Raw genomic sequence first — 27602 nt, 5'->3', positions numbered from 1 at the left:
AGCTAAAATCCTAATACAGATAGTCAATGTGAGAAATACATAACACTTCTACTCCTTATCATTATGATTATTTAGCATATGAAGACACTAATGGTCTTGGTAATAAAATGAGATAGGAAGTTGTGATAGGATATTAGTTAATGAAAATAGAATGCTTAACATTGCACCTTGGTTACTCTGGCAATCATGTATACACACACTTCAGAAATTGCCAAGATACTGAGATATAAAAAGGTGAAGGTGTGGCTGATTTTATGTGAGGTTTAGACTTGATCTCAGGCCTGTGGAGTTAGTGGAAATTTTCAGTAGCCCTTCTTATTGTTAGAAAGGGATAATGTGCTATCATTTATCCAGTAGACTCTCTGGGAGAGTTACCTCTATACACTGACAAACTATTACAGCTCTGGGAGAAGGGAGTGTACCAGGAGCTAACAGGGAAGAAAAAGTGACAGAGGAGTAAGAAATCTGCTTTTGTTCTTTTGTTTTAGGGCAACTTTATCTCCTTCTTACTCCATGGCTTATAGGACTTAGATAAGAACACAATGGGTTCCTGTGAGCCTGTTCATCTCTTCTGTGCAATCTTCTCATTGTTCCAGTAAAGAGAAATTATGACAGAATATGGTGAAGCACAGATACATGGGTGGAGACTGATTGATTTATGATGGAAGTGAATGACACATAAGGAAACATCAATTGAAAATCAGGCTGTGGAAGGGCTTATATGGTCCAGTGATTGGTCAGGTTTAAAATCCAGAAGAGGATGAAGTGTTTTTATTACAGGGAGTTGATGGGACATCAGGAAGAGAAGCATCCTTCTGGCACTGTTAGGAAATGAGGATTTGTTAGACTGGGTATGGCCTTGTTGGATAAAGTGTGTCACTGTGTGTGTGGGGGGGGCTTTGAGGTTTCCTATGCTCAGGATATTGCCCAGTGTGACAGTTGACTTCCTGTAGCCTGCAAGATGAGGACGCTCAGCTTCTACTCCAGCACCATGTCTGCCTGCACACCACCATGCTCCCTGTCATGAAGATAATGGACTGAACATCTGAAACTGTAAGCTGCCCAATTAAATGTTTTCCTTAAAAGGGTTGCCTTGGTCATGGTGTGTCTACACAGCAATAGAAATCCTAAGTAAATAGATACCCAGAAGCAGGGCCTTGTCCATACTTCAAGCAGTGAGCCAGACAGCCAGCTACTCTGTGGATAAAAAGAGACACTAGGACATTCCAGGCTCTATTCTGGAGAAAGGAAACTCAGAATTCCTGAATGATGACTACTATGTTTCCCCCATTGAATTCTAGCAGAAATCCCAGCAGTACTCTTATCAGAATGTCGGTGATTTGATCACACACATGAATAATAGATGTAGATTCAGAGCTGACTGATTCTGAGCTCTATATTCTCTGTTTTGTGATATTTTGGGGTATCCTCATGGATTGTTGTTCAACAGTTCATCCACAAGTCAAGAGTTCATCCCAAGAAATTTCTGAAACACAATTATTTGCCAAATAAGAACAGGTTTCCCAAGAGCTTCTTAATGATTTCAAGGTTCCCAAGGAGTCGGATGAATGGGTCCATCCAACTGCCCCATTAATGTGAGTTCTCAGCTGACTTCATCCCAGGGAAACACCGATGACCTTCGTGATCTGTAAGGGGCCGTTTCCTGCATTATAATGGTGCCTGAAGACACCAAGATGTAAATTACTTCACAGGCGCTGGGTAATCTCCATTCCTTTGATCTCTGCCTATCCCGTGGCTCATTTTGGCCTGAGGAGCTGAAGCCATTCATAGGGTAACATGTCCCAGGCGGCTGGCCAGCCTTTATAAGGGATGGTTTTCTTGGTTTAGTGTCTCCGCTCTGGGAAGCTTATGCTCTTTCACTCTCAAGATGCATTAAAGCTTGTCTGCAGAAGGATCCGAGTGTCCTGCGTGTGATTTCTTGCTGGCGAGAAATACAGAGCGCGCGGGACAGTGATCAACAATGGCCATAGCTATCTTGCATAGGTTTTGCAGAACCTTAACATACTTGAAAGGAAACAATGAAAAGAAACATGAAGATGTCCCATCTTGTAGGTGATCACATAAAGGAAAGTCAAATGAATTCTTAGATATTATCCCTGTTGCTTCAGAAGGAAGAATATTGTAGAGATTTTTCCATAGACTGTATTGAGAAAAATTTTCAAGAGAATAAAGAAAACAGAACTCTGATTTATTGATAGTAAGAATGTACATTGGCACCAATCATTTAAATGTCCTTGGTTTACCCAGAAGTTTTACTTACTTTTGTAGAAATAATGATGCAGATTTGTAGAGATGTTGTATAATGATACATATACTTTTTAAAAATCATATACTTTTTTAAAAAACGGTTTGAAATCAAGTAAGTAATTATTCATAAGTTAAATTATAGGTCACTTTCCCCCATAGAGTATTATGAAGGCAATTAAAATATGTGGCTGTACTACATATATTCCAAGAATATATCAAGTACAAAAAACAAGTTCATGAGAACCCACAAGGATAGACTTATATGTCCAAATGCACACACAGAAAGGCCTGCAAGGGTGTCCATTGAATGGTCATTTCAGGGAAAGAAAGTGAGATTTGGAAGGAGTAAGATATGATGATCCACAGTGTTTTTGCCTGTTTCTGCATGGTTCATAGGGCTGGGGAGATGACTCGGAAGGTAAATATGCCTGACACCAGTTCTAATGACCTGAGCTCAGGCCCTGAACCCACATGGTGGGAGACAATAACCAGCTCCTGCCATTTGTGCTATGACCTCCACATGTGAATACATGTGTGCACACAGTCAATAAATAAATTTGATGAAAAATTTTTAACAAATAACCTCAAAATAAAAGTTAAGAGCAGGAAATCTTAGAGAGCAATTTTTTTGACTAGAACAGCGAATGGGAGCATGAGTCATGAGTGGTTTCTGCACAGAAATACACACATGCTGAAATCTGCTCCAACGAGGAGAAACAGAACTGCTCAAGGCAGGACTGCTGCAAGTACAAGGATCCCATCTATATGTATTTTAATGTTTCTGGGTTCATGACAGTGTAAAATCCTGTCCAGGATATGCTAAGAATATACATGCAAGAAAACTTTTGCAAAAAGTTTCATAGATAAGTAAGGGCAATATACTTGAGGTTGTAAGAATACCACATGTTGTCAACATGCAACGTATGTATGAAATGAATCTTAAGAGACAACACCAAGGCCAAACCTATAGTCTCATTTGTCTTTGGGCTTCTGACTCACAAATAATGACATGGAGACTTCTTGTTAATTGTAAAGGCTTGGCCTTAGCTTAGGCTTGTTCCTAACTAGTTCTTATAACTTAAACTAATTTGTATTGCTACACACTACATTCTTTCTTATGGCTTGTTACCTTATCTCTCCACTATTGCTGCCCAAGCTGCTTCCTCTGTGTCTGGCTGGTGACTCTGTCTCCCTTCTTCCCAAAGTTCTCTCTGTGCCTGGAAGTCCTGCCTATACGTCATGCCTAGCTATAGGCCATTCAGCTTTTTCTTACACCAATCACAGAAATATATTTTCACAAAGTATACAAATATTCCACAACATAACCCTTTCCAATTGTACATAAATTATTTCTGTTTACCCATCTTTTAAGAAAACATAATAGCATTTTAAAAAATAGGACAGATAGAATATAAAATAGAAGAAAGGATGCCAAAAAAGGAAAATCGATGAGGTTGAAGGACAGCATAGCATCAAATAGTGACAATTTGCTTGGACTTTTATATTCCTTTAAGCTCATGGCTAGTGCCACAGTGCAAGAAGTACCCCATAAAAACAAGCTTTCTGCTTGGGATAAGTCATATCATTTGAATTTTCTGTGATCTGAAACTTATTTTGCACTAATCCTTCATTCTTCTCTGAACATTGCACTTACTTTCCTATTTTCAGTCTAACTGACATGTGATATTTATGACTTCTGTTGCTATACCTGATGAGGGGGGTCCTAGATCTCCTGTATAGTAGACAGAATAATATCCTTACCCACCCCACACACCTGTGAATATATTACGTTACAGTACAAAGAGAAGTTAATATTGCAGATGGAGTTGACTTTGACCCAACTGACTTTACAGTGAGGTTATACTTGGTTATCACAATTGCCCAAACGTAGCTATGAGGTTTCTACCAGTTGAAGAGTGAGTCACAGGAGGATGTCACAGTGATGCCCTGCACCCTCCCTTGGGTTTGTGGCTTTGAAGTCAGACTGTGGTAGTTGTGGATTAAATAAGTGTTGGTCATCTCTGGAACATGGAAAATTCCAGGAATGTCTAGTCTAGGATTCACAAATGCAATGTAGTCTTGCCAGTGCCTCAGTTTTAAATTAGTAGGATCAGGGTCAGAGTTTTAACAGATAGAATTGTAAAATTATAAGATTGTGTTTTTTGTGCTCCTGAACCTAAGACTCAAGGAACATTGACGATGAGGGGATGTAAATATTCTAAGAGACAGAGAACCATGAAGGTTGCTGTGAAAATATGTCTGCTAGGAGTATCAGAAGCTACATCCATAAATTCTCGCTAGCACATCTGTCCAAACATGGGCTGAACAAGGATGACACCAATAAACATGCCAAACTGAACAGAGAAGAACCATGTGACCTCATCCCTACACAGAGAACTACAGGCAAGTGAGGAACTCTGGGAAAGGAAGAGGTGGCTTTTCCCAGGGAAGACTGCATCAATTGATTGGCATACTCATATTGTTCTCAGAGCCTACTCTAGCCACCCCTTCACTCTTCTTTCCAGCAAAGAGCTCCTTTCACTATTGTCCCACGAGCTGAGGGATACCTGTAGGTTAGCAAGGTACACACTGAAGATATGATGCATGCTTGCTACACCACAAAGCTAAGTGCAAGCGTCTGACAGATTATTTCTGGCCAATGGAAGTTAGACCAGCTGTGTGTTGTTTAGCCAAGTAGAGCTATGTTACACTGGGTTTAGTGTAATAGATGTTTGTATAAATGGCATTAAGCACTGTCTTAGTTAGGGTTTTATTGATGGGAAGAAACACCATGACCTTAACAACTCTCATTAAGGAAAAAATTTAATTGGGGCTGGCTTATAGTTCAGAGGTTTATTCCATTACCATCATGGAGAGAAGCATGTCAGCATGCATGCAGACATGGTGCTGGAGAGGTAGCTGACAGTTTAGCATCCAGGTCTGAAGGCAGCAGGAAGAGAATGAGACAATGGGCTTGGCTTGAGCATCTGAGACCTCAAAGTCCAACTCCAGTGACACATTTCCTCCAACAAAGCCACACCTCCTAACAGTGCCACTGTCTATGGGCCTGTGGGGGTCATTTTCATTCAAATCACCACAGGGACTTATTCTCTTTTTTGCAAATGTAAGGGAAATCATGAAAACTTATCTGGACGGATTAGTCTTTCCCATACAACTCATCTGGGGACTTACTAAGAAAAATATATTTCCAGCCCCACTCCTTAGAATTGCAATTGAGTAGGCCCTGTGCTGTGTTTCTGACATGTGCCCCAAGTGAGCTTAACCCTGCTAAACATTACAACATACAGTTAGGTTAGAGAAGAATACTGCCTAGATGGTTCCATGCTTAGATTAAAGGGCAATCTAATCTCACAACTGTGTTCTCTATGACTGTTTGCTTGTTGATATTATTCCCTTATCCTTTACACAAAAACTTGCAAGCAACATGGAGTGGGATGAGAGAAAACACACTCCCCCATACTTACACATCAGTCTTATGGTGGGCATGAGTAAGCCCTCTCAGATTCTTGAAAAATAAAAGGAGTCTCTTGATGGAAAATGTCTAAGCATGAGAAGACATGTGTCAGCATTTAAAGCACCATTGTATTGTGGACAGGTGAGCAGACAGAACATTGTATTTGGCAAGGTTCCTCCATTTAAAAGGTGAAAATAACTCTGGTACCTTTGCTGTGAAGGCAGGCAGAGTCTGTCTGTCTGTTTCTCTGCCTCCCTCCCTCCTCCTCCTCCTCCCTCCCTCCCTCCCTCCCTCCCTCCCTCCCTCCCTCCCTCCCTCTCTCCCTCCCTCCTTCCCTCTCTCCCTGCCTACTTCCCTCTCCCTCTCTCAGTCCCTCTGTCTGAAATAGTAGGTTTAAATACAGCACTTCACCCATGTCAGGCAAGTTCTCTACCCCGAGCCATACCTACAGTGCAAAGGACTGATTCTGTGAAGTCTAATCTCCCTTTGATCTGAGAGGGGGGAAGGGGATGAGTGAAAGATGAGTTTCCTATGTAGGCTGTGCAGGCTGACTGCTTGTTTCCAAAAGGAATATATAACTAGATTCCAGTCCAGGATTCCCTCAAATAGGGTGCATGCTATCATAAGGGCAATGGCTATGTTTGGTCAAAGGAAATGACATCTTTTAAAAATCTACAACACGACTGCCAGATGGCACATCTAAGTAATATGTCAGCATTAACCTGCTCCTTGACATCAGTGAGTATCTTGATTTCTGAAATGACACACAAAGAGAAAACAGAATGGAATTTGCTGTTTTCAAACTGTTTGAAATCCCATTTTCCTGACTGTAATTGAGCCACAAGAAGGATCCACCCATAATATTCTCTGCCAAGCTCATCTGCTCATTGGAAAAACAAATTCCTAAGTGAGTGACACATCATCCCCTTGTGTCCTGTATATCCTATTATTTGCCAATTTCCATCTTATCAGCTAGACTTACTTAATGCTTGAGGCCAAGGGATTACAGTGTCTCTTAATTAACTAGTTGCAGACAGCTAATTATCCTCCCCAAAGTATCTCATCAGTATACAAAGGATATTAACTTCCAGTTGTAAAACACCTCTGAGCATTTTCAAAACATCACAAAGCTTTTGTTAGAAGAGATATCTTTTCAAACACGGAGGACCCTTTGCATATTGATCCCTTTCTCTCTCTTTCTCTCTTACCTAGGTCCAGTGAGCTCTCAGGGGGATTTGGAATTGTTTGCCTTTCCAGCCCACCCACTCTCCCGGTGAGCAAATAATTCTTACCCTGTCTGCCTGGGTTCCCAGCCTGGGCGTTCTGATCACAGTAAGATGTACAAGGCTGCCTGCTGGTGACTCTACAGTCTGCCAAAGCTGCAGGAAACCTTTCTGAGCAACAACTTCCATGCTTAACTTTCAAGTTCCAGCCTCTTTGGTCTGGATGCAGCCTTGATTCAACCTTGCTGGCTGAAGAATATCTGTGGCTTCCTGTAGAAGGCTGAGCACATTCTCCTCACAAAACTGCTATTAGCAGGTAAGGAGAAGGGCATTACAGATGGCTAGCTACCTAACCATGATGCCTAACTGAGGAGTTCTCTCTAATAGACTGCTGTCTAGCTTGTCTAGACAAATTGTCTAGCTTGAACTGGGTACTTGATGAGGGATCCAGTCTAATCCTCAAATACAGCAAACTTGAGAGTCTTTCATGATTTTTCAGTTAAGAAACTTGAAGTGTGGAGAATTGGACTAAATGTCTAAAGCAATACAGCTAATAAAATTCAAAACAAGGCAAGGGGCAAAGTGCTCTAGTGGTAAAGGAGGCAAAGTACAGCAGTTGAGACTGAGAACAAGCAATCATTTGGAAGTGTTTTCTGCCTGATTCCTCTGCTGGGTCAGCAGAGCTGCACTGAAGTCATGTTGCTGGGATTAAAAATGATTTTTCTTGATCTCCCTCTATTATTTATCCTTTTATGGCAGCATTTCTTGATCAAAGTGGACATCTCACCCATCATGCTATTTCCACTCTTTCTCCTCCTTGTCAATTTAATAAATATTGTGACCATTTTCCCCTCCTGGGAGAACATATATAGATTGGTGTGTTGCAAGAGAATGTCAATGGATCATCTAAAAGTCAGTGGCTCACAGACTTATCTGGACATTAGAATTGCCTAGAAAAAAATCTAAAATCGTGCCAGGGTCACACAAGCAAACTGCTTTATTAGTAACTTCGAGGGAGAGGGCAAGCACCAAGGTCAGTGTCAGTGCTTTTAAAAGCAGTCTAGGATCTTTAGCAGCACACCTATAACTGTAATAAGTCGCAACAGTACCCAGGGATCTTGTTAAAAATGCCAATTGTGATTGAAGGCCTCAGTAGTGGTGATAGCCTTCACTGCTGCTGCAGTGTGATGGAGTGGTGAGGCTCCAGACTCTCAAGCTCTGATCCTCGGATCTGTGGCATCAGCATCATAAGCAAATTCTTGTGCCCTGTGTACAGAGCCCAGTGGTCTCTTTAGCAGAATCTCAAGGTGATTCCAACAGGTGTCATAGTCAGAACTATTGCTGTATGATCTTCCAGAGTCTAACTCAGTGGTAGACTTTGGAAGGCAAGAGAGAAATATCCCACAGTGGTCCACAGATGGGGTGTATAGGCAGGATAGTTGTGGAAATAGGAGATCAGACTATGAGAACCCAAGAAAGAAATGTACAATGAGGTAAATCTCTGAGTCACAGTGAGGCATCCCAGGAATGGTAATGTGTCTGGGAATATGAGGTGTTGCTGAACATCTGAATGATGAGACAGGCTGGTGCTCCACTCAACCAGATCCTGATGGTCATTGTTTCTTCTTCTAGTACCTTTTCTTATTGGAATACAGATGTTTTCCCTGTCTATGCACATAGCAGAGCAGTGTGGTGGAAGCTTTAGCATGAGGTTACTTGAGTTAGAATTCTGGCTTACTGACTCCATAGTGAGGCACGTTAGACTTTATTGACCAGCAATTCCTCATGGAAAATGGGACTAATGCATTAGTGTCTACCCTCAGCTTTTTTTCATAGGAAGGAAATAATGGGTATGTTAAGAGCATTCTTAGGACCCAGGAAATATCCCTCAAATAAAGCAGTCACTGTCCTTGGTTTGTGTCTTCATATCTCCAGCTGAATCCACCACTTGATACAAGTCTGTAATCCAGTCCAACGTTTGACATTCCTTGCTGTTCTGAGTTACTATCATGGTTCATAGGCCAAGCTGTTCCATGTGGCATCCGTGGAACGTGGGTATTTGCTGTTTGGAGTTGGATGTGCTCTCATGGTCCATAGCACATTCCTTCCTTCTTTCAGAAGCTCCACTCATGTCATAACTAAAGTATGTGTGACATTGCACCACCCACAAGACCCTCTGGAGTCAGTCATAGTGATGTGCCCTTCAGACATGACATTCCTTTAGCTTCCCTTTAACCAGTCCAACCACTTGCTGACGTTTTGTATCTAGATGTACATTAAGTGTGCATTTTATAAAACCTAGTATATGCCATTCTGCCAAGTTTTAATTTAGCACACACATTATATAAGTGGGGAAACTTCTGAACTCTTCCTTTCTTCCTTCTTCCCTTCTCCTATTATTATTATTATTATTATTATTATTATTATTATTATTATTAATGGTTTTATTTTGCAAGACAGGATTTCTCTGCATAGCCTTGGTTCTCCTGGAATTTGTTCTGTAGACTAGTCTTGAACTCGGGGATCCACCTGCCTCTGCCTCCCGAGAACTGGAATTAATGATGTCCACAATCATTCCTGACCTGTCATTTCTTTTCTAAATTGGAAAACTTAAAATGTATTTTTAGTTTGTGCATGCATGCCTGTGTACCACATGAATGCCTGATGTCCATGGAGGCCAGAAAATGGGGTTGGATCCTCTGAGATTGAAGTTACACAGGGTTACAGACAGCCATATTGGTGCTACAAATTGGACCTAGGTCCTCTGGAAGAGCATTTAGTGATCTTAATCACTGGGACATTTCTCTATACCCCAACTTAGTCATTTCTACCTTTTCTGGAATCACACTCAGTCAACAATGGAGCAATCCATATATTAGCTTTTTTACATTTTTGTGTTGGTGTGTGTGTGTGTGTGTGTGTGTGTGTGTGTGTGTGTGTGTGTGTGTCCATCCCAACTAGCATGTGGAGGTCAAAGAACAACCAGGAGTCAATTCAGTCCTTCTACCATGGGAATTGAACTTAGGTTGTTGAATTTGGTGGCAAGCATCTTTACCTGCTGAGTCATTTCACCTACTTTATTTAATTTTAAAAATTTTTCATTTAATTTTTATTGAGACAGTATCTCTACATATGTAGTCCAGGTTTACCTTGCACTTAAAATGTGACTCAAATTGGTTCTAAACTTGAGACCCTCCTGGTCAGGCTGAGCGTGCTAGGATTAGAGCCAGGCTATGAGAGGAGAAGATGCTACTTATTGTTACAGGGGAAAAGACTGATGATTTAGGACTAAGTAGTGCACTTCCCTCAAACTTCAAAATGTCCTTGTTCAGTCTTGGAGAAGACAAGAACTGCTGTCGGTCACTTGGAAACACCTTCATCTGTGTTTCTGGAACAAGCTACTGGTTCATCTACTCAGAGGTGTACACTTTGTATTTAAAAACTATCAATAGTAGCTGAATGGATTCTGCATGGAAGACAAGATACTCAGGTGATTCAATGTTAACTGCCCATTCTTGACCCAGATACTTCCAGGTAGCAGTGTGAGATGCTTCTCTGTGTGGTTTGAATTTGTATAACATCATTTAAGTGTTAATCTTTCAGAACGTCTATGAGATTTCTTTCTCCCTCTCGGAAGAGAGAGGGAATGAGGGAAAGAGGGGAGAGGGAGAGACAGAAACAGAGAGGGGTAAAGAAAGTGAGTGAGAGATACTGAACAGAGATCATAATGAAACATCACATAATAAGGTCACCCTGGTCCCAAACCCTACTGTCTGTCCCTGGTCATGAGCTTCCACATCAGAAGATTTCAGACTCCCATCCAGTGTCTGACTTGAGTCATCGTTAGTAACTACAGCTGTCCTAATGAAAACACACTCTCAAATCCTCCCAGAATGTAAAACAGTTTTTATTCTAAAATTCCTTAGTATGCCTAATTACAAAGTTATGCATATATTTTATACAACCATGAAACACTCCAATTTACAGATTAAATAAAAACAAAACCATAACTAATATAATTGAAATTAATGACAGTGTAGGGAGTAGATTTTGGTCGAACTTACACTGCCAGTGTTGAGTGTGTTGTAAAAGTGATATGTTGGACATAATTAGGTTTCCCTCATGGCTATTTATCAGTTCATTATTTAAGTTGTGGTTGTTTCCATTGTAGTTGTTTAGCTGCTTTAATTATAAAGTCATTTTAAATTACTAAGGGTGGATCAATTTGGAGTATATACTTTCCACATTGATTTTTTTTATTGCATATTTTCTGGGACGTACTTGGGACACTTAGCAAAAGTGCAGCAGCTGTAGAAAGGTGTTCAGCACTGTTGTTTGCCAGACTATCATCTTCCCATTGCTCTTCTCACTTTGAACTGCTAGAAACATCTTGGCTTGATGTGAGGTGACATCAGCATCCACCTAATTGTGAATACAAATACACACACAGCTAGAGTCTCATATTCATCTTGATGACATGGCTGTGTTCCAGTATCATCAAGGAGGAAGCAAAAATGTAAAGTTCTTGCAGATTCTCGGAAATCCAGGGACTGTCACAGATATTCTGACTCCAAATGAAGACACATTGATAAAGTTACCAAACCTCCATGAAATTCTCCCCGTAGCTCTCCCATGAGCATCACCTAGATTTCACAGGTGTGACCTCTGGGTCACAGAGAGGTTAATGAACTTGTCCAGTACCACACAGTCAGTGAGAGAGGGGAACCAGCATTCCATAACAGATCCATGTGTTGGCTGAGCCCCTGCTCAGGATATCTGAATACTCCAGAATCCTGGCAGAATTGCTTGGGAGAAAGCATGGTGAGTCCTGGGAATTGAGGCCTCCTGTCTGCCTTTTGAGCAGTTCAAGGAGACTCCAAGCAAAGATTTCAATCATAAACTGAGTGATAAAGTATCTGTTTTGTGGGGCAAAGTTCTCTTTTTAATGAGAACTTACTGATATCATATGCAGTTTCTCTCAGAATAATTCTGCAACCTTGTTGAGACATGGGGCCCCACTCATGAATTCAATACCAGGTCATATTATTAGGTGACTATTGCTGTCTCTCCTTAAAGTCTAGGAGCTGCTCAGTCATTTATTCATTAACTCATCACTGTGTAGCTGACTGCCATTGCAAGCCTTCCCTTTCGATCCGTATCCTCTCCACTGACCTTATGTTTGCTTCTGTGTCCCCTATCCTAGGGTACAATTGCATCTTTCCTTCTGAAGTTAGAGGGTGCAGCTTTGTGTCAGGAAGGAAGAAAACATGGACTAATCCTGGCCGGCATCAAGAGTTCCTGGTGGATGTCCTGCTCACTATGACCTTGACAAATAAGCCAGTTACTGCCTCTAATCCACTTCCTTCATCACTACAATGAGAGTACTGATAAACTCACAAGCCCATTGTGAGGTGTCAATGAAAATGCGTCTTAACTGTGTTAGCTACTGAGATCTATGTTCCTATAGAAACAACAAACATCAGACATGATTCTTGACCTTTTTTAATGTCAGGATGTATTTGTTCAAAACGATAGGTGCCATTTTGCTGTAGCACATATGTGTTACTCACTGTCCTCATACTCACCCCTATTTCCTCCCCTGCTTCCTTTCCTACTCAGCATATCTCTTCTGCTTTGACGCCATATATGTCAATATTATATCATACATCATCTTTATTAAACCTACATTCCACATCCTGGCGAGAACATGTTGTTTGCTTTTCTGAGTCTGGCTCATGTCTATTTACATGATAACCTCCAATCCTGTCTCCTTTCCTGCTGTATGAGCTGTTTTTCTTGTTGCTGTGGACAAACCCCGGATGGAACAATGCAAAAATGGAAGGGATTGTTCTAGTTTATAATTCTAGAGTATGCATTCCATCCAGGTGTGTGTGTGTGTGGGGGGGGCATGGTGTCCAGAGCCAAAGCCTAGACAGTCACACTGCGTCTGTAGTCAGAAATCAGAGTTTGAACATGAACTAGAGCCTGGCTGTAAAACCTTAAGGCCCACCTCTTGTGAGGTTCCACAACCTTCCAAGCAGTGACTAGCTGTGGACCAAGGACCCAAACACATGAGAACATTGACGACATTTCACAGTCAAACTATAATGCCTGCAAACGATATGATTTTTCTCATCTCCACTATTTATGTTCCTTATTATTAGTGAACACATAGTCTAGTAGTGTGGGCTGGCATTTCAAAATCATGTTTTGATCAGATCTCATAATTGTAGAAATAAGTATGGGGAAATAGAGATAAGATAAGTTCAGTGTGGACTGAGTGGGGCAGTGTAAATATCATCAAACAGATGTAAACTTAATATTCAACTATTATATACATTACTTTCCTATTGCTGTGATAAAACACCATGACCAAGGCAACTTACTGAAGGAATAGTTTATTTGGACTTATAGTTCCAGGGCATTACACTCCATGATGGCAGACCAGAGGCAGCTGGCAATATGCATGGTGCTGAAGCAGGAAGCTGAGAACTCACATCTTAAACTGCAAACACAAAGCAGAAAGTGTGAACTGGAAATGGTATGAGTCTCTAAACTCTACGAACTCTGCCCAGTGACACACTGGCCATATTTTCCAAGCCTATACAAATGGGACCACTAACTGGGGACCAAATGTTCATATGCCAGAGACTATGGGGAAGATCTCACGTGAATTACTACAGCCACCATTACTGGTGTAGAAACACACAGTAGTAGCATGGTGTGTTTGGGAGTTAGTGAGATAGTGGAAGCCATGAGCGGCACAACACTGGATCACAGAAAATGGAAGCCTTACTGTGCTTTGTGTTCATATGATTAGATCCAGAGGGAAAATTGTCATTCTGCTAGGCTAGAATGTACTTTGAGCTGAAAATGTTAAGTATATTCTTTATGTAGTTTGCTTTTGTTGCTGTTTTGTATTAGGGCCATAAGAGCAGCTCTGAGATACTAGGCAATTCTTGCTTTCCTTGGTAGAGCTTCTTTCCCTTTGGCAGACACTTGATCTCTTAGGAATACAGCATTTGGACTGCGATGTTTGGACTGCGCAGCATAATACTGCGATGTTAGTACTGTCAATTTGACAGGATATAGAATCTCTAAGGGAGTCAAGCCTCTGGGCATTTCTGTGAGGGATTATCTAGATTAGATTAACAGAATTTGGAAGGCCCACCCTAAGTGTGGGTGGTCGAATTCCAGGAGTCTTGGACTGAATTAAAAGGAGAAAGCAAGCTGAGCATAGCATTTGTCTGCTGACAACGTGATCAGCTGCCTCCTGCTATGTTATGGAGATGTAAGCCAAAGCAAAACCTTCCTTTCTTAAATTACTTTTTTTGGGTGTTTAATTGCAGTGATTGAGACAAGGCATATATACCCCCTACTCTCTCTCCACACACACAGACACACCACACACACACACACACACACACACACACACACACACACACACACAAACACATATTGTGTGTGATTGTTGCTGTGATTAAAAGTGACCAAGTGGTTCTTTGGCCATTGAAATTGGTTTGTAGGATGTATGTGGGAGAGTTTGGAAGTTTGGGGCCTATAAAGTCCCTAGAACATTGTGAGCAGGGCTTAATGGGCCATTCTGGTGAGAGTTTAGAAGACAAAGCTGAGGGATCATCGGTAGTGACCGGCTTGTTCTTAAAGTTTCCAATAAAGATATTGTATCATGAACTGAGCTCCATGTTGTAAAAAGGAAAATTCATTTGAAAGGAGGTAGTCTAGACTGAGAAATCTGCTGAAGGTTTCCTTGCTTGAAAAGAACTACCTAGAGAAGTGTTTCTTCAGGGTCAATGCTTCAAAGAAATAACAGAGGCTGAAGAAGTTGCTGTGGCTCAAGTGGGTGAGGTTTTACTCCAAGCTGGTAGCAGAGCTTAACTGCACTGCTCATGTATTTAGGTTTTGCAGGCATGAATGGTGTAGAATTGTGAGGATCATGGAGTCATTTACTTGATGCCAGAAGATGTGTGGCATGATGGGAATCCCTGCAAGAAGGCCATAAAGAGGCCATGATTGAAGCTGTGGAGATGGAGCCAACATTGTAATGGAGCCCCCAGGATGTAGGAGATAATAGGACCCGGACCTCTATTCTGCAAAGCTGCAGCCATTGAGTGGAGCTGGCCCATGAGCAAAAGAGCACAGATGATTCCATCATTTCCCAGTTCTGGACGCAGAGCTACAGGATTTGATGCTGTCCTATTGGGTTTTAGTGTGGTTTTGGGCTCACCATTCCTTTTCTGTGCCACTGCCTGTCCTTGTTAGAATGTGAATATTTATTTTGTCTATTGTAAACATGTGGTTTGTTTTTCATTTTATAAGATCTCACATTAAGAGACTGTTTTGAGTCTCAGAAGAGACTTTGGGCATTTATATAGTGTTGACACTGTTAAAGACTATGGGACTTTGAGGTCGGACTGAATGCATTTGCACAATAAAATGACCTGGAGCCCATGGTGACAAAGGGGGTAAGAAGTTTATGGCTTGAAAGTGATAAATTGAGGTGTCAAATTGACAAAGGATAAACATGTGATGGTTAACATTGGTTGTCAGTTTGATAGGATCTGGAAACACTGGACTGACAAGCCTCTGTGAATGAATTTTCTAGATCAGGTTAATTGGATGGGAAGACCCACTCGAAATCTGCACAGTGCTGCTCTGTGGGTTGCAGTGCTGGCGGGGCTGAATGAAATGTAGAAAGCTAACTGAACAGAAGCATTTATCTACCTTTCTCCTGAGAGTAGATGTCCCGTGACCAACTTTCTCTTGCTTCTACCACTATACCTTTTCTGCCATGATAGACCTTGCCCTGGACTATGGGCCATAGTAAATGCTTCCTTCATTGTTTCTGTCAGGTGCTCAGTTGTAGAAATGATACAAGTAGCTAATACAGCCACTGCATTGCTGTTCTTTTGGGTGTCCATTTAATGCACCAGAGCTAGAATACACTTGGCCAAATTCACTCCATATGAAGAAGATTCTGATTCTGAAGCTCCCTAGGAAAGAGGAGACATCCAACTACCCATCCTCAGCCAACGCCTGTAGTACTGACATTAGCTGGACTGCTGGCTTTATTGAGTGGAACAGATTATTGGCATCTTTTATTTCTAACCTGAATCATTATTGTCTTGTGACTTTGTGATGTTTTTATTACTCTATTTGACAAATTCAATAAAACCATGACTCAGGCAGTGTTGATATCTTTTGAATGGCATTTTCAACAAATGTTCCAAACAGTGAGGATCGAACAGCGTCATCCTGTGAGATAATGAAGTGCTCCTGGAGCCTGCATTATTCTAAGTCCACTGCCTTAAGCCTCAAGGAACAATCAAATGTCTGTGTACTGAAGAAAATAAAAAGAACAAGTGAGGGTTACATACTCCTTGGGCATTTTGGATTTGATTTGACTGCAATGAGATTTCATAGCCTCCTGAATAGCCAAAGGCCCTTTTTATAAATAACTTTCCTAGTGAATTTGACAATGTTTAGGTTGTTTCTAGAAAGTGTGGTTTGCTGCAGAGTTCTCTAAAGCAGGTGATCGCACTGACAAGACAATCTACTAGCTCTAGAAAACAATATGAAAACTCACATGAATATAAAACTGGAGTCTAGCTCTGTGTAGTTGGGAGTGTTCTCAAAAGGTCTGGATATCAGTTGGTTATGGTACCTTGAGGGGACGAGTGAGAGTTGCACAGCAGCAACACCATTTGTTCACATTCCTTCAGTATCTGACCATGTCTTGACATTGATGGCTAGGTGAGCAAGGATCTTGAATTCCTGTAATAAAACTATGTAATAACAGCAACAATAGCCAATATGACAAGGCATTAGAGGAGATGACCAAAAAGTTCAAACTCAAAATGACAAAGAAAACTGTTTGAAAAATAGAATTTGTTATGGGCTAAGGGGGTATGACTACAAGAAAACTACATGAGGACATGGGAATGTCAAGGGGAGGGAGAGGAATGAAGGAACACTACATGGTGACATGGAGAAGCCAAGGGGATATGAATGAAGAAAGAATAGTTGGGGATATGGAGACGTCAGGGGAGACCTGGGTTATCTTTAATATTATCTTTACAGCCTCAGATACAGCTGATGGACACTTTGACAGATAATTGGCTTCTAGCACTGTGATGCTTTATAACATTAATTCTAGCCAACTACTGGAGACAAATAATTCAGTGTGATTAGCAATGTGCCTCTGTCATCACATATTATGCCTTATGGTATTTAGTTAATCATAGGATGAAATCACCAAAATCATTTGAAACTGAGATTTCAGAATATAATTGCAAAGTGAGTTCAAAAAACACAGTGTACCAGTCACATTGTTGTCACTGGAAATACTACCATGAATAATAAGAACTGTATAAGGGATTTTATTTGCTATTAAAATATTTTAAAGCCATAATATTTTAAAATCCAGACTCTAATAATTCTTCCAACACTGGGCATGAGAGGGAAGTTTATCTATTATGATAGACAACTTTATAAATCATTTGACTCATTTTCCTATGAAGATACTAAATTCTAATGATATCTTGATAGATCTCATATTTTAAAGATAGTTTCCAAGGTGACTTAAATAATTTTCTTGCTATAAAGTACATTTTGTTAGCCTTATTTTTATTATTTGTTTTCTATTCAACACTACTGGTAAAACTCTTACAGTTATAAGAAGATCAATCACAGCCTTAAAAAGCTAAAATTGAGGGACCTTACCAATCCTTGACTTGGAAGTTTTTAGTATTATGCATAGAAAAATCTAGGGTGTTTCCCTGCTTTCCATACAGAATGCTACTCAGTGAGGTCGAAGCATCAGTGAGCAGAATAAGCAAAGTGAGAACTTCATGGTCATCATATGAACATATTCTTACACATATAGGTATGCACACTGCATACCTCATATAAGCATACACATATTCCAACACTAATATGCCCTAGCGAAGACTTGAGTGGACATTCATAGGGATCTTGTTAATAATTTTTACAGCATGAAAATATTCATTTTATTATTTTGTAATTTTATGGGTATGAATATTTGCCTTCATGTATGTATGTATGTATGTATGTATGTATGTATGTATGTATGCACACTGCATTCACATTTGGAACTTGTTGAGGCCAGAATGGGGAGTCAGATTCCCTGAAACTGTAGTTATAGATGCTTGTTAGCAGTCATACCCAGAGCCTCCGCAAGAGCAGTAAGTGCCCTAAACTAATGAAACATCTCTATGGCCCCTAATTTTATTGTTTTTTTAAAAACTATATGCATTTGTTTATATGTGTATAATGCTATTTGAACATGGGTGCAAGTGCTTATGGAGCCAGAGACATTGGATTCTCTTGCAGCTAGAGTTACAGAAGTTATGAGTCACCAACATGGGCAATGGTAGCTGAACTTGGGTTCTATTCAGGGGCAGTACCAGCTCTTAATCACTGAGCTACTTCTTCTGTCTGAGTTTTCACATTTTAAGAATATACAGTAATCATTATTTCATGTTTTTGAATGGCAGGTTTCAAATTAGCTACAGAGCAATACATGAACATGAAAGGCTATGGCTTGTTTTACTTTCTTCCATCTGCAAAGGGGCCCAAAGAATAACATGTGCACATGTATAAGCACAGTGTCTTGCCTTGTTGTTTTTTTCTGCATTTTCTTATCTGCCTCTATCAAACAAACAAACAAACAAAAACAAACCACAGAGACTTTGACTGGATTAATGCTGGTGGCTTTTATTATGCCTGGTTTTTTTTCTGCATTTTCTTATCTGCCTCAATCAAACAAACAAACAAACAAAAACAAACCACAGAGACTTTGACTGGATTAATGCTGGTGGCTTCTACTTATTCCTTGAAAGCAAACACAAATGTTTTAATTTATTCACAGGTCTTCAGTACAAATCATTACATGTTTCATAAAGGGCCCAAGTTAGAATAAAGTTCTACTCCTATCCTTTCCCCTCACCCTGTGTTGTAGCCTGAATGTCTCTATCAATGTCATCTATTGGAAATCAATGATGACGATTAATTTTCATTGACTAGTCTACACCTCTGTCCCTTATCGTCTAGCTTCTCGTGTTCTGTAAATTGCTCAAGTATCAAAAGGTCACCTTCTGATGAAAAAGGTATGGATGGAGAGTACCAAAAGTGGGACTGAGTCCTTAGTGAGGGGCACTTCCTCACTAGGAGATGGAAGAGTCGGTAAGATGCCTGGAAAGGGACAGACCCGTGGAAAGGTGGCAGCTTGAGAAAATGACATTTTTCTTCACTGTCACAAATTTCCTCATCAGCTGAAGAGATGGGTAAATCTCTTCAATTCTATGAACTTAGAAGTTTCTAGGCCTCAGAACCAGATGTTTAACAGCCAATTAAAAATGTCTCCACTATTATTTTTCACTTCTTATTCTGTCTTTCCTTTTTGTATCTAAACTTCATGAAAATAAACACCAGGGACCAATTGTAGACTAAAGTGAGAATTTTAATAAAGGTTTGGGAATAATTTGACACAGCACTGCATTCAACATATGTACACTAAATGCCTACTAAGTGCAAGAGTGTAATGGGCTATTTTAGATGTTCTGGGGGATAAGAAATTAAAGTGGTCATTCTATGAAACTCAAGGTATCTTCGAACATCTACAACAGGAAAAGTAAATTTGTATTTAAGAAGTATGTAAATGGCCTAGGAATCACATTTATAGGAAGAACCACACAAGCCATGACAGAGGGGTGTGTATTTGTGTGTGTGTGTGTGTGTGAGTGTGTGAGTGTGTGTGTGTGTGTGTGTGTGTGTGTACACACGCGTTCATGTGTGTGCTCAGGGAATGATTAAACACTTAAAAACAGATTTTAAGTCAAGAACAATTTAGGAAAACTGAAAAATCATGAACAAATGTACAGTGGATGGGGGAGTATATTTGGAGAGAGGTAGTAGTCACATTTAAGTGGATCATAAAATAGAGACTAGTAAGTGTGCAGTAAAAGCATGGATGCCTCAGAGTTCTGTGCAGGAATACAGCTGGAGTAGTGGATGGAGGGAGGGCCTGTGGTAAAGTGCCAAACACTGTGTCTGGGGAGCAAGAACAGGTTAGGAATCGAGGTTCTTCAACATGCTAGCATTGTACCACGAATTAAGTCAAATAACCCCTGAATCTGTATTTTATAATGTAAAAGGCATTTTACATTACTAAGCTAAATGGAACTAAGGTCTGATGTTTGTAATATTGACCTTGCCACAAGCAGTAAGATCCATTATGTTCGCTGTATTTTGTGTAAAGATATCAGGAAAACAAATAGAAAACAAAACAAAACAAAACAAACCCTCTGAGGTAGCGTCCTCAGGAAGGCTAGTGTAGACTGTATGAGAAAGAAGAGTATGAGGAGACCATTTTTATCTTAAGAATTTAAAAGCTAACTGTACCCTCTTCCCTGGGCCAGAAGAGAGACAAACAGATAGATTCTTAATCTGTAGGTGGTGTCTGAGAGATATTAAAAGGAGACCGGAGCAACAACAATGTGCCGGGCCAGCACCTGAAAGAAGAAAGAATACACTGCTCTAACGCTGTGGCTGAGCTCTGTGCTGGGAAAGGGTTGTCCGTCTTCTAGGGAGCCACTGAAATGTTTACCTCTGTCTAGACTAGTGCAGGCTCTTTGTGGAGATGGGTGTACCTCACTGGACACAGCCAATCTCTGGCTACATCGCCACCGTGTGGCGGAAGGGAGCAGCATCAGTTACAAGTTCTTAGGACTTCAGTTCACTCTGGGCAGTCTTGAAAGAGGAGTCTCCCTTTGGAAGGTGGAAGACTGTCTCCAGCGTTTGGGGACAATGCTAAGTTTGTGTGCAGGAGACTTAAAGAGGTCTGAATGATAGAGAATATAAAACATTGAGGAGGTGTGGCTAAGTGGTAGAGCGCTTTGCTTAAGAACATTAAAGGTCCTGGGTTAGAACCACAGGACTGCTTTTAAAAATAAACAAGCAAGCAAACAAACAGCAGCAACAAAACAGGTGGTTCATGCCTTTCATCTTAGCATCCTCAAGGGTGACGCAGGGGGTTTGCTGAAACCCTGTCTTGGAAAAAATGGGAAAACAAAGAAAGCAGAACAAAATAATCATAAGGATCTCAAATATCGAGACCATAGAGCAATTTTAAGTAGCAACTAAAATAATAGTGTCGAAGAAGAAAAGCATATTTAATTTTCAAGGGTTAACTTTTCCAAGACTCTCACATTCTATAAGATTCTGTTACCTTCAGTTTTCATTCATCAGGAATGAAGTGAAATGACAGAATTTTCACTCTAAATTCACCCCCAGTTCAATGGCTTTCTGAAGGAGAAACACTGTAATGCTCTTTTGTTGACACATTTTGGCATCTCTGTGGTAACTCCTTGAGCTTTTGTGGATGAGGAAGGATACTGAAAGAGAGACAATGAGAAAAGCACAGGTTGCAAGTTAGGGGGCAGAATTGTAAATGTTCTGTCCAATCATCATTCAACAAAGTTCCAGATTGTAGCCGGGGTCTTAGCTAATTATGCCCTGGGTCTGATACGAAATCATTGTAGGATCTATTAAACATTCTGGGTCGTAGCATAGTCAGATCATGGCCTGGGAGCAGAAGCGAATGTGTGAACGAGAGATGCTGAACCAAGACCCTCCCGGAGCTGCTGAGTCAGGATCTTCATTTGACAGCAACTTAGGCATCTGTGCACCACACACTTCTATTCTTAGATGATTTGCAGTTTACAAAGTGTGTCTTAGCATGCCCTAATATTTTACTGTGGTCCAGAGATTCACCCTTCATCCTTGTTCCCAGAGCCTGTCTGCCAGCCTACCTTCCTGAAGCCCCTACCATCATCAAGCTATGACAGCTGCTTCCATTGTGGTGGACTGATCTCCTTATACTGACTCTGGGAGGCTGAGGACTGGGCTACAGCTCTCCTTGCCCACACTGTGCAGGGGTGGTAGCAGCTCCCCAGGCACAGTCTGTTACACCCACCTGGCCTTTGCTGTCTAGGTAGTTCTTGAAGGAACACGGAACGTTCACTCAGAATGCCATGGGCGTGTGTGCGCCTGTTGGAAAGTGTAGGGCAGGATGATCCAGAAACCAGATCATGAGCTATCCTCCCTCTCAAACTCTTCCATTGCACTGAGGGGTATGGCCTGCTGTGTTTCCTGGGAAATCTTGGTTGCATACTATCTCAAATTTGCCCTTGCTTGCCTGCCTGATTTCTCAAATTGGACTTCCGGATAAAGCAGTTACATCTCAGCTTCGCTGTGTTTACTCAGGAGCAAGACTGGGACACCTCCGCTGTGTGTAACTTCACAACTGCTTCTGAGCCTGCTGCCCTGCCTGGCTAGCATGTGGTCAGCACTCCTCTCATACCTTGCTCTTCCAATCCCTAAAGATAGCTTACATAATGCTGTCCCTTTCCTTGGCTACACAGACCTCGTTTCCTTTAGTTATTGTTTAAAATGTGTCTGTCAGGTTTCCCAGTCTGTGACTCACTTTAATTTGTCCGAATCTTCTCAAAGGTAGCTCTACGCACACCCTTCCATGTGTGGGCAGTGCTGGACTGAGCCACTGGGCGTTTCCATTATTTCTGGAATTAAGTGATTATCAGAGCAACTGTCCTGGCTATGTAAACTTTTCTTTCTGGGGACACAGATTGGGTCGTGTTGTCTGACGGGGTAAGAAAAAGTGTGGGGAAATTAGGTTAGGATGGAGTGAGGCAGACAAGGGTTGGCCACTTGTGCCAGCATCCGAGATAGGCCGAGGTCCTCCGGTGTTTGAATTTCTAAAACATGCTTTCCAAAGAGCCAAAGAGGTTGCAGTGTAATTTCTCTTACCTGGAGTGTGAAACTCAGGGGGCCATACAGTAGCTATGTAAGCTGATGTGAGGGTTCATTCTACCATCCTTTCCTCCATTTTAGGTTTGGAGAAAATGTATTTCCCCCTAGTTTTTAGGAGCTTTGCTCTTTTATGGACCAACACAGACCGAGTATCCTCTGGGAACAATCACTGTCTCTGATGCCATGTATGGATGAAGAAAGAGTTGACTCTAGCACCTTGCAAGTCCGGGAAACTGTACAAAATACCTAATGTAAGTGAAGGACTCTGCATATGAGCTTGGTGAGATAGTATAGTGTGTGGTGAAGCCCACATTGTGCAAGCCTGAAAGCCCGGGTCTGATCTCAGGAGCCCAGGAGAAGGTGGAAGGAGAGGACCGACTCTACTGAGTTGATCCCTGGCTCTGCGTAAGTATCAGGGCATACCTGAGCACAAACAAAGGCTGGATGAGTTCAGAGTGGGGAGAGGAGAATGCTCTGGCTTGCTGCCAAGAGGTGCTGTGGGAATGGCCATGAAAAAGACACTTTCAGGTTTGCTAAAGCTTCCAGCAGAATTTCACAAAGACCCCATTCTGTAGGTCACTGGCAGCTGCCTGGGGGTTTACTTATTCCTCAAGGCAAAAGTCCCTTTGTACTCTTTAATAGTTGTGATTGTGAATGCGTGTGGAACAGTGCCTCTAACAGGGTCAGGGATACCACAAAATTTTGTTTTTAGTTTCAAAGCCTATGAGTAGGTTGTATTTGGGAATATATGCATGTATATGTGTATGCATGTAATAACAGTTCACGAAAAAGGAGGTCACAAATTTGAAGGAGAGTAGAAGCAGGGGAAGTATATAGGAGAGTCTGAAGGGAGGAAAGGGAAGGGAGAAATATAATTATATTATAATCTAAATCGGTGATTCTCAACCTTCCTACTGCTGTGACCCTTTAATACAGTTCCTCATGTTGTGGTGACCCTCAACCATAAAATTATTTTCACTGCTACTTCAGAAATGTAATTTTGCTACTGTATTGAACTGTAATACAAGTAACCCCTGTGAAAGGGTCATTTGATTCCCAAAGGGGTCTTGACCCCCCAGGTTGAGAACCACTTGTCTAAACTTAGAAGCCTGTGGAGAATCCATATGAAGACATCTAGGCTATCTCTCTATTCAGAATTAGTTCTTTCAGTTCTCACATCAGCTTCTTGCTCTCCAAAGACTGAGAGCAGATTCAGTCATTAGTGCCTTATTTGGGGAACTACTTTCAGTAACACAGAAGAGATACAGTAAAGGGCCACACAGATAAGACAATCAGAGAAGTTAGTGGTCTTGCAGTCAGGCAAGAGTAAATGCTAATGGCTTCTTCCTGTTTATAATGTCCTTCTTTACTGGGTGTATGCTGTCTGGATACTACAGGTTAGGCTCATGCTTTCTGACTAGACTTCGCCTCCATACTTTTAATGGGATCTGGGGATGAGTTTTAAAGGTGAATTTTCTCAGCCAGGGGTTCTGCAAAGACCCAGAAGTCATATATGAAACACTTGAAAGACCTCAGAAGAGGTACTTTCGTAGAAGGAGACCCGCACCCAGGAATCAGCGAAACCACGAACTCTGGATGTAAGAGCAAGAGGGTTTATTAGTAGCGCTGGTACCCCGGGGCTTAGCTTTTGGTAGGCTAAGCCCCGAGCCAAGGGAGAGGGGTCCTTATATAGCTAAAAAGCACAGTGCAGAAGCGAAAAGCATAGTTACAGGGATTCTATTGGACAATTTAATGAGGTACAGAGTTATCAGTATATTCTCAAGGTCTGCACCTGGTAAAACAGACCCAATTCCCCTCTCCACGTCCAGATGGCTGACCTTGGGACGGAGGTTCCCCATCGGGCGGGGGGGGGGCGTCCTCTCCCCGCTCGGCCCCAGCCCCGGGGCAGGGCGCCAGGCGGGTGGGCCTGGGTCGAGGGCCCCCCGCCTGGGTGAACCGGCTTGGGAGGGAGCCAGCCGCCAGGCGTGTGGGAGTGTGCGCGTGTACGGGAGTATCACCGAGAGAGAACCAGCCAGGGGGCGGGGTCTTTCATTTCCCCATTTCTCTTGTAACTGAATGGAATCTTTCATTCAGAGGTCTCTGGTTAAGTCTTTCTATAAGCTTGGCCATGCTGTCTCTAACTATTCCTGTATGGTCTGTATAAAAGCAGCATTCTTCCTTGAGGGCAGCACATAGCCCTCCTTTCTGTAAAAATAATAAATTTAACCCTCTTCTGTTCTGCAGGACTACCTCAGAGAGTGATGTTAAGGATTTCTCGAGTGCACTGACTGACTCTTCTAGGACCTGGATATCTGTGTGCATGGCTTGTTGTAGAAGCTTAAAATGATTAATTCCCTGTAGGGCAACGGTTCCGGTCCCTATGCCAGCTGCTATTCCCCCCACTGTTATCCCTCCTAATAATAGGGCCATGGTAAAGGATATTGGCTCCCTCTTATATCGGGTTGATTTCCCTAGTACGCTGTAAACATATTCAGGTTGGTGATAGTTTTTACTTTGAGTCTAATTTTAAAGATGGCCCCCCTGATCTGGTCCTGACAGGTACCAGCGAAGGCCCCAAGCATATCCCTTCTGTCATTTTGTTGCTTTCTTACCCTCATCCGTAAAGGAAATAAGGAGAGGCATAGAGGTGGTACCGGTGGAGCCCTTTTGCCATCCTCTGGTTACCTGAATCTTGTCCCATGAGGATGAAGGCTTCCAGTGAGCATCCCCTGTCGTTTCGCATCCCCATGCAAGGGAGTTCCTTTTGACTTAGCATTTTAACCAGGGAAAATGGATGGCGAAATTCTTTTCCAAACTGCTTCCTGCTGACTTTGGGACGAAGTTAGGGACCCCAGAAGGTTGAAATGCTAGTCAAAAACAAAAAGGAATTTAGGCAATGGGGAATCCATCAGGGGCTTCTGGTTAGCAGACATTGTTGCAGAGATAGGGGGTGTCCATATCAGCAGACTGGTTCACATCCATAGCAAGTCTAGGGTTCGCAGTCTACTTAGAACAGTCTGAAGTCAGCAACTGGTACTCAGATGTCTGTCAGAAGCAGAAACCTGTTTAAGACATATTTAAACTAGGAACAGAGGTTAAAACTTATTTATAGAAGCCCACGGTGCAGAAAAAGCAGATATCTGGATATCTGTTCAAACAGCAAGAACATATTTATAACTTTGAGTCCTAGCAAAAACTACAGATTTGGGCTATAAGCATGTACATTTTTCTTCTGTCCAGAGAGCTAGGTATGGATTGGACAGAGGTGCCTTTGGCCTGATGAAAAGCCCTTTAAGTTTGTACTTAGATGACAACCAAAATAAACTTAAAAACCTTGAGCTTGTGCCTGAACAGTAGATAGTCATTATTTTATCAGCTAACATACTGACTAGTCTATAGTGGATCTGACTGTCTGATGCTGTCAAGCTGACAACCAGTAATATTTCAGAGATCTGAGAAGGGTATATTTTATCCGAATCTACTAAAAAGTGACAGAAGCCAATTAGAAGCAAGTCCATATACAGTTAGCCAAACCCAAGTTTCTCCATCACCGTTGGAGGCAGCTGTCTCAAAGAACAACAATCTTCACCAGGCCTATATTGTGAGAGGTTTTATTTTCTCTCTGTGGAAGAGGGACATGGAAAAGACTGACCTTGTTTTGTCTAGGCAAAGGGGTACAATCAATTTTCCAGTGCCCAGCAGCTTTGTCCACAGTCTCGGCCAGGTTCTGGCAGGCGGCAGGTTTCATATCTGAGCATCTGCTCATTGGTCCAGGTGCAGGAACTGAGGTGCCTGTAATCTTCGGGTCATTGTCAGGATCTGGCAGTCTGTCTGACATTATAAACTTTAAAGATAACAATTTAAATGCCATATTCTGAAGATCTCTGAAGCATTAGAGGTCTGTTTGTCTGTTTAATTACTTGCCTTAAGCACACATTAAGTATACAGGTGGCTAGGTAAGGTCTTATTTCTGTAAATAATTTTTAGTCTGACTGTAACTGGTTTTAACTTAGTAAGATGTTTGAAACAGCACAGCTGAACTTAAAACTGCATAGAGCTACCTTATATTCCTTAAACAGTAGCTTAACTTCTTTCTTAGGCAGGGTTTTTCTGTGACTTTGGAGCCTGTCCTGGAATTCGATCTGCCGGACCAAGCAGGCCTTGAACTCATAAAGATCTATCTGCCTCTTATTCCCGAGTGGTGGGATTAAAGGCATGTGTCACCAATGTTCTAAACTTAAGGCGTGTGTTACCTACATCCTGAGCTTAAAGGTGTGTGTTACCAACATCCTAAACTTATTTCTAAAATATAAACTGTAATATCATATAATAGATCAGCATCTTTCATAAAACAAAAACTTTACATTGTCAGGCTTTGCTCAAAAATAATTTTAAATTGAAGCTCTTTAAGTACAAACATTAATAAAAACAAACATAAAAAACTGGTTTTAAAAAGAAATTTAAATTCCCTTAAGGTCTTTCTGTAATATATAGAAGCATTAACATTGTAAATCTCAATTGAAAAACTTGTTTCTAAGATGGTACCTCTAATTTCCATGCGGTCATCTTTAGTCAAGATGGCGGTTTAAGTATTCTTTTTTTAATTTTAGCAAAATGGCGACCAGTCAAGTCATGTGAACATTTTAAAACAAGTATATATAAAACAGAATTAGCTTAATATGGTTAAAATTTTAGACATGAGAAACCATAGCACAGTTTACATTTTTCTCTGACTTATAATAACCTTTTTTCTGATTTTTAACAACTTT

This window comes from Cricetulus griseus, chromosome 5, assembly GCF_003668045.3.
Source record: "Cricetulus griseus strain 17A/GY chromosome 5, alternate assembly CriGri-PICRH-1.0, whole genome shotgun sequence".
In the NCBI taxonomy this organism is placed as follows: domain Eukaryota; kingdom Metazoa; phylum Chordata; class Mammalia; order Rodentia; family Cricetidae; genus Cricetulus; species Cricetulus griseus.
The sequence above is the reverse complement of the archived record's forward strand: the minus strand, read 5'-3'. Positions refer to the sequence as shown.